General features: G+C 37.5%; 1 non-coding gene across 1 annotated transcript; it reads left to right on the forward strand.

The window, feature by feature from the left end:
* The first annotated feature begins 7,386 nt into the window (after positions 1–7,386).
* LOC129520968 (U6 spliceosomal RNA) lies at positions 7,387–7,491 on the forward strand. The gene has a single exon (XR_008666731.1). It is a non-coding gene; the product is annotated as a U6 spliceosomal RNA (small nuclear RNA).
* Positions 7,492–8,718: the final 1,227 nt, after the last annotated feature.

An 8,718-nucleotide genomic window follows, 5' to 3' on the forward strand; every position in this document is an offset into this window, starting at 1 on the left:
AGCAACAGGATATTTTCAATGTACCAAACACTTGTGTTTTTAATTCAAATCAACATCTGGTTATATTCTTGTTTCACCACTGAAGAAGCAAAGATTGATTGAGTAAAGAAAGATCAATTATTATATATGATATATAATAATATATCCTCCTCATTCAAAATGCCCAATTATAATACTACTTTTAATTTATACCACTACTCTTAAAATTTATGGTTATAGTTTTATTTAAAATGTTTGCTCTCTCAGAAACTTTATTGAGAGTGTTTCTTTCCTTGCTAAAATGCTAAATGTGTAGTAAATTAAACAGTAAATAGTGCGTAATGAGATATTTATGTTTATTTGCTGTTTTAATTATTATTGGCATTGAAACTAGCTGTTAAATCTCCTTCAGAAGTTTGCTTTACCAAAATATTTAAAAATTATCTGGCCTCAATATAAAATCATTTTTAGCTTAACATATACATTCATGGATACAGAAACCATTGCAGATTTGTGTTTATACTGGGGTTAGTATATATACATATATTGCTATCTCAGAGAGAGCTTAATAGCACCATAGTAGCAACAGGCACATCAAGTACTAAGGTTTTAGTTTTAACTATCATTAGCCAATAAAGGGAACCAAAGTTTTTTGGAGAAACAGTCAATTCTAGGACTGGGGTAAGAAAAGTACTAGACAATTCTGTGTAATTTTTATTCTCAAAAAGTAATTAAAGCTGAAAAAGGAAGAGAAGGATGAAAGCATGTCAGAGAGATACAGAAGCAAGCTGAAAAAGCTCCGAATCTTAGAAAGATTTGAACAAACAATAAATAATTATAATGTTGGGTTACAAATCAAAGAATAAAATAAATATCTAAGTTCATATTGATATAAGTAAATGATTAGATAAGTCAGAGGAGAAAAGACATGTTTTCTGTACAGAACAATTCCAAATAATAAAAGCAGAAGAAATAAAAATACAAATAGAAGATCATCAATAAATAACCACTGTTATAATTGCTACATGCAAAATCTTCTGATGAATGCTAAAAGTAGTGGATGAAACTTTAAGAAAAATCAGTATTTGTATAGCCTCAATGTGTCATTATTTAAGGATTTATTTATTTATTTGAGTGTGATAACAGGCACGTGTGCAAGTGCAAGCAAGGTGGGGAGTGAAGGGAGCCAGAGGGAGAGAGAGAGAATCCTCAAGCAGACTCCCCGCTGAGCATGGTGCCTGACTCAGGGCTCATTCCAGGAACCTGAGATCATGACCTGAGTCAAAATAAAAAATCATACACTTAACCCACTGAGCCACCCAGGCACCCCCAATGTGCCATTATTTTTTTTAATTTAATTTAATTTAATATAATTTATTTATGATAGGCACACAGTGAGAGAGAGAGAGAGGCAGAGACATAGACAGAGGGAGAAGCAGGCTCTATGCACCGGGAGCCTGATCTGGGACTCGATCCCGAGTCTCCAGGATCGCGCCCTGGGCCAAAGGCAGGCGCTAAACCGCTGCGCCACCCAGGGATCCCCCAATGTGCCATTATTAATCATTGTGGTGGTTTTAACCATTGTGGTAGAGTTTGATTCCTTTCCCTTTAAGTGTGGACTAAGTCATTTGTTTTAAAGAGCATGGTAAGTGAAGATACAAATTTGCAATAGAAAAACCTGGCAAACAACAACCTAATGGAATGATTTAGGCTAGTATTACCAGACACAATCCATGTTCATACTATGTATCCTCTAAAAATATTTAATTAAAAAAACATTTTACCTCTATTCTATTCTTACTCCAAATCCAAACATTGATCATGAGAAAATATTAGGAAACCTTAATTGAAAGAATTCTATAAAATATTTTACCAGAATTCTTCGTGTAAAAGTACCGAAAAAAAAAAAAAAAAGACAGAAACTGTCACAGATTGAGTAAACTTGATGACTAAAAGTAATACAGTCTCCTGGATTTTGATCCTGGTGTAGAAAAATCCCATTAGTAGAAATATTGTTAAAATCCATATAATGTCTAGAAATTATGAATATTATTATACCAATATGGATTTATTTTCTATTTTTATATAACTATTTAGAATATCAACATTATGGAAAACAGGGTAAAGATTATATGAGAACACTGCACTCTATAATTCTAAAATTATTCCAAAATAAAAAAAAGTGAACTCCAAATGATCAATTAATAGGAAGTGACAATCAGATTGATTAGTAATCATGAACATTTAATGAAATTCTCCAACACACACACAACAGATTGACATGAAACTAATGTCAATGGAACTAATAAATATTGACTAACGTATAGAATGAGTTTTCTGAAATACTTCTAGTAGAAGTATAAGTAAGTATGACTTCTTTGGAAAACCGCTTGGCTTTATGTAGTAAACCTCAGGATGTACATATCCATGACCTAACAATTATACTCTGAAGTGGATGGATACTCTAGGGAATCTCATACACATGTGTACCAAAATAAATGTCAACAGTATGTATAGCAGTGTTTTATTTTTAAAGACTTTATTTATTTATTCATGAGAGACAGAGAGAGAGAGAGAGAGAGAGAGAGAGAGAGAGAGAGGCAGAGACACAGGCAGAGGGAGAAGCAGGCTCCATGCAGGGAGCCCCACGTGGGACTCGATCCTGGGTCTCTAGGATCACACCATGGGCTGAAGGCAGCGCTAAACCGCTGAGCCACCTGCTGCCCTATAGCAGTGTTTTAATATTAACCTAAATCCCAAAACAAAATGCTCACTGGTAGTAGATGTATACATTGTTATAGAATCATACACCAAATTAACAAACATACAGGAATGAAATTTACTGACCTCCAACCACATGTAAATATACATGGATATCATAAAAACAATATTGAGTGAAAGATGCAAACATCAGTTAAAATATACAATATAATTGCATTCATAAAAAGATCAAAAATACAATATTATATTAAAGCATTCTAGGGACAGATGCATAAATAGTGTCCTAAGTAGTGTGCATTTGGGCTTTTTTAACAAAAATAATTTAGACTAGTGACTTAAACAATAAACATTTATTTCTCATAGCCCCGGAGGCTAGGATGTCCACAGTTAAGGTGCTGGTCAGACTGTGTCTGGTGACAACCTGTTTCCTGCTTCCTAGACTGTGTCCTTGTGGTTGAGGAAAAGGCAGCGGAGCTCTTTGGGGTCTTTTAGGAAAGGCCACTAATCCCATTCAAGAGGGTTCTGTCTTCATGACTATCTAAAGCCCCACCCCATAGTACTGTCATATTGAGGGGTAGGATTTTAGCATATGGATACAGTGGGTGGGGAGGACACACAAATTTTCAGCCTATAGCTGTTGGTGAAAAAATGAATAAAAACAAAGAAATATTATCATCAGAGTCAGCATATGTTACTGGTAAGATCTTGTTGGGATACATACATATAAACATATAAAGTATGAAGCTACTCCCATAAAGGCTAGCACAGTAGTTTCTCTTGAAGAGGGAGGGTGAGATCAAACAAAAATATATGAGGGAAGTTTTGGCAGGTGGCAAGTGTTTTTCCAATCTACATGGTAGTAACATGGACATACAGTTATTTGATATGCTGCATGATACAATTTTATGCACTGTTGTATATGTTATTTTTCATATTTTAAAAGGAAAATGTCTAAATATATTTAAGAAACCCAGAAGCCAAGCTAACTCTTCAAAATCTGTAATACTCCAAAAGTAGCATTTATAAAATTTAAGAATAGAAAAAAAAAACTTGGTTAAGCAGAAGTTAACAAAGTGCTTACCAAAGGCGTCATTTGACTCTAAATTTGAAAATTAGGTATGGAGTAAAGTCTCCACGAATGTGAAACACATTTCCCCTTATATTCTGCAATGTAAAATCTTAAATTTATGTGAAACTAGGAATAGCAGCTTGGCTCACTGTCCAGTCTAAACATTTCAAAATTACTGCCAACCTGAGAGATTTGATATAATATATTCAGACGAAGCTGATACACTAAAAAAGTGAACACCAATTACAGGGACACAATAAAATCATAGGGGAGGTAGAAGAAGAAGTAACACAATATTACAAGTTTCACTTTTGCGTCACTTCCAATAGTTTATTATTCAGGCAAATCATAATCCCAGAAAGATTATACCCTCTCTGTGGCTAACTTCAACAGTCCAAGTAAAATATTTTGGTCCTTCATGGACTAGGTTGTATAGCTAAAATAAGGCTTAGTCACTAAATAGGTCTCTTTAAATCCCTAGGCAGACTTAACTCCTTCACTTGTCCATTGTGGAGCCTTTATTATTATTTTCTATTTTTTTAAATAATATCTGCTGCCATTCCCACTTGCCTCATTGTTTGCTGACTATAGGTTTTAAATATACCCAGACCATGAGAGCTTATCCTGAATCATTTATTTGGTGTTATAGTAAGATTTTCTCACCATCTTTTTTGATACCATAGCTTCCATTTAATAGATTTTTTTTTCTTTTCACTGAACTTTCCTGTCATTACCAATCTTTCTTCATAGTTTATACGTTTCCAATTATGGCAGATAGGGTGTGAGGACTTCCCAGTAGACATGCTTGTATCTTGACAGCTCTCTCCACACCATTTATGGTATCCAAAACAAAGAATGCATGGATCATACACATTCCTTTCTGCACTCCTGGATGAAAAATACCAGAGGTAGTTGCTTTTCTGAGAAATGTAAGAGAGATTTTTTCTTATAGTCATATAACATTTACTATTTAAAAAAATTAAAGTTTTAAAAATATTTCTAAAGATCTTTCCTGTATAAATTTTAAGTTGTCTTATGCTAAATATAAATTTTGAGTAATATTACTTTCTAGGCTACTAATTGGTAAATATATTTTATCAAAAATTAAATGAGATTTGTTACATAAATAGGATAACATGTAGGGGACAAGATATGAAGATCTACATGAGAAAACACATTTTGATTGTTAGTTTTCGGTTACCATAAATTTCTATCTTGAATTTGAAAGCAAAATTTTTCACCAAAGAATAAGTACTCACTTTTCATGGCAATAACTTGTTTCTCTATTTTCTACTTTGCCTTTTCTTCCTTCAAAATAAAATGTTATAAAATATTATGAAAGGTAAATCAACAGTCTCACAATATGTTGTTGTCTGTGGCTTCTGAGGGAAATTAATAACATCTGTAATTGGAAATTTTGTTGAAACCAAATCTCCAATGAATGGCACCACAAGTGCTATTATTGACTCAGAAAATTACTGTCTAAATAAAAATGAAAATCCATGTTTCAGGCCATTATTATTTCCTTGCCTCAAGTTAATTTCCTCTCCACCACCTTTCCCACTGATGACAGCCACTAGAGTTTTGACTAACCACAGCATATTACTGTTCAAATGCCACAATAGCACAAAACATATCCATACCGGAAAAACCCTGAAGATAACTCTGTTCTCATTCCAGGCTGAAAATACTTTTTCAGAAAAATAAACAGATAGGACAGTTAACCTCAGTGGCATTCTGGCACTCATAAATGTAATATTTTATTGTAAATATCTGTTACAGTATCTTCCCTATTTAGCACTTAGATCTTATTTTCATGTCCAATAAAAACTATGAAAAGAAGAACCTATTTGTAAAATAATAATTATGTGAAAAACTAGCAATACTATTACAGAAGGAGTAATGTTGAAATCATGCTGAGTGTGCTGACAAATCAAATTTCTTAGCAATTAGATGAAGAGTCAGTCTCTGGGGTATTGCAGATTCATGAAGGAACACAGCATTATGTCAGGTTTCTTGGCCTCTTCCATGGATAATTGTTGGTACTCTAACTGATGAAATATAGTTTTCAGATAGTAGGCTTTCAAAAAGTACGCAACAATTTGCAGAAAAGCAAAATTCTGGAACTGGCCTAGCTGATCCAAGGTCTGTCATTTTCCTAATAATTTTCTTTGCTCTTCTTCCCTGTCCTCATATCAATATCCTACAGAGACATAATCTTCATTCCTTAAAGTTATAAGACTATATATGTGGCATCTTGAAAAATACAAGGAAGCAGTAAGAAGGTGCAGTATAAAAAGTAGGTAGAAGGTATTCAAATAGTTGGGCTAGAGGCAGGGATCATCCAGAAAAGAGAAATGCCACAAATATGACAGGAGAGAAAGAGATGTGATATATATGTAAAAACACATGGAATATAGCTCTTTTAATGTAAAGTATGAAAAAGCGGAAGCCTGCTTCACCTTTTATGATTTTTGAAGCCCTGATAAAAGTATAAGTTTGGGAAATTAGATTTATCTTTTGGAAACTCAGAATTTGAAAACCATGAGATTGAGCTAGTTTCTGTTGAGGACTTGAAATGAAAAATTAAAGCGTTCAGACACCAGAAAGGAGCAGAGATTTAAGGACTGAGAGAAGTTCTGTCCCATGATAAATAGAAATTTGAGTTCCTGGTGGCTTTTAAATTCCCAATTGCACTCCATAAGAGGCCTGGTTGTATTTTGGTTTGTTTGTGGGTTTCTGGGAGACTGCAGTGTGTACCCATACAAAAACCACTTGCTTGAGCTTGATCCAGTGAGTCTTTAGTGTCTTGTAGGAAGAAAGAAAGAGAGAGAGAGACAGAAAAGAGAAAGGAAAAGAAAAAAAAGAAAAGAAAAGAAAAGAAAAGAGAGAGGGAGGGAGGGAGGAAGAAAGAAAGAAGAAAGAAAACAGAAACAAAACTTTTAACTGAGAAAGAACAGAAATTGTTGAAGAAGGTCTATACTAATGGTGACAGGAAAAAAAAAAAGGAGTTAGAAGGAACTCTAAAAGGAAGTTAAAGATAGAAGGAACAAGAAATCAGTAAGAGAAAACTGTGGACAAGAGGCTGATATAGATGTAGATGCATATATGCTTTCCAGAAATCTACTCAGATGATTCCAGCTGAATAATGCAGTAGAAGTTCATGTATCCATATGGCAGAAACCATAAGGAAATTTGGCTATAGATCAAGTTCAACTTGAACCAAATTGAAGTAAAGGCTGATCCCAAACCTAAAAATAAATTTATTTTAGCCAAGACAGTTTTGTTTATAGTGCAAGGACCTCTGCTTAGCAGTCTGTAATTGTATATTCATTTTTGAAATTTTGTTAACTAAACTGAGGTTAAAAATAAGACTGCTGTTTAAAAAAAGAAATGAAGATTTTAACAATTAGCAATTATATAAAGCTGCGCTAAATACTGTGGCAAATCTAGTGGTAGTAAGTAGCATTTTCATTAAAATATAAAATTGGCTTTCTGTTTAGGAAACATAAATAAATAAATCATGGTCAGGAGGAAAATGAGAACTATCATAGATGAAAATGGCTTTAGACCTGATCGATTTCGTTGGGAAGTGCTTTTTAAACTTCCAGGAAATAGCTCGCTTCGGCAGCACATATGCTAACTTTGGAACGATGCGGAGAAGGTTCGCACGGCCCCTGCGCAAGCACGACTCGCCGATCCGCGGAGCGTGCCCCAGTTTTTGTGCTGGGCCCTGGCACCGGCGGGACCCCTTTCCGAGCAGCCGTCCGGCAACCAGCGGCCCGGGATCGACTGTTCTTCGGCTGCCGCTGGCGGGACCAGGACCTGTGCAGGGAGGCGGCGTGGCTGCAGCTGGAGAGGAAGGGCTGCCCGACGCCCCTCACGGCCTTCTCCGGGAGCGGGAGCGGGAGCGGGAGCGGGAGCGGGAGCGCAAGATGTAAGTGCGCGCGGGCTCCGCGAGCTCGGGCCCTTCGGCCGCCGGTGTGGGGCCTGCTGGACCGCCCAGTGCATGCCCGCAGATGTGTCGGGAGCCCTAGAGTCCGGCTTCCAGGGGGACGGGGGCTCCCGGCCCGGATGCCGCTCACTACCTTGCCAGACTCCAGCCGACACTGCGCATCCAGAGTGAGACGTGGGCCTCAAGAGTTTTCCTGCTGACCTCAGCCACTGCTCTCGGGGGGTGGGGGGGGGGACCATCACCCCCCAGCTTGTCCCCTGTGCAGCCTCGCGCTCCAGTCAACCTGGGGTCCTCTGCTCAGCCCTGACACCACTGCCCACTCACCACCCGACCCTGCCCCTGTCCAGGGCTCCAGCCTACCTCTGGCCTTTCCCACTGGCCCCAACTTGGGTCCTGGTCAGGGTAGTCCCTGGGTTCCCTGCCCCCCCCCCCCAACTGCACAGGACAGTGGCTGAGAAAGGACCCGGGAGCTTGCAGAGCCTTAGGAGGTGGGACAGAGCCTTGGGGAGTGCCACAGGCCACCAGTCTTTGCCCCAGGAGACCGCAGGTTCTCAGTCACCCTGTGCCACATCTGTGTGCCCTGCCACAAAGTGCATGGCTTGGGCTCAGGCTGGAGGTCAGCAAGGACCAGAGCCCCAGGGGGAGGAGGGAGGAGGCCCCCAGCCAGCACAGGCTCTCCCTGCCTCCATCTTGGAAAGCCTCAGTAATAAATTGTGGGCTCTGAAAAAAACAAAAAAACAAAAAAACAACAACAAACAAACAAAAAAAGAAAACTTTCAAGAAATAAATAATCTCACTGGTATGTGCTAGTCTACAGAGAATAATCTGTCAATCCATCTATTTATCATATCTACCTACTGACATACATATGTGTGTGTGTGTGCACTAAATATAGTATCTACATATTTATTCCTTTATCTTCTTCAAATAAAAAGAATGAAATGTAATAAATATATTGATATAATTAGGTCAGTCTTTTGGGTTAAAGCCTTCA

The sequence above is a fragment of the Nyctereutes procyonoides genome, unplaced genomic scaffold, assembly GCF_905146905.1.
Source record: "Nyctereutes procyonoides isolate TBG_1078 unplaced genomic scaffold, NYPRO_anot_genome, whole genome shotgun sequence".
NCBI lineage: Eukaryota > Metazoa > Chordata > Mammalia > Carnivora > Canidae > Nyctereutes > Nyctereutes procyonoides.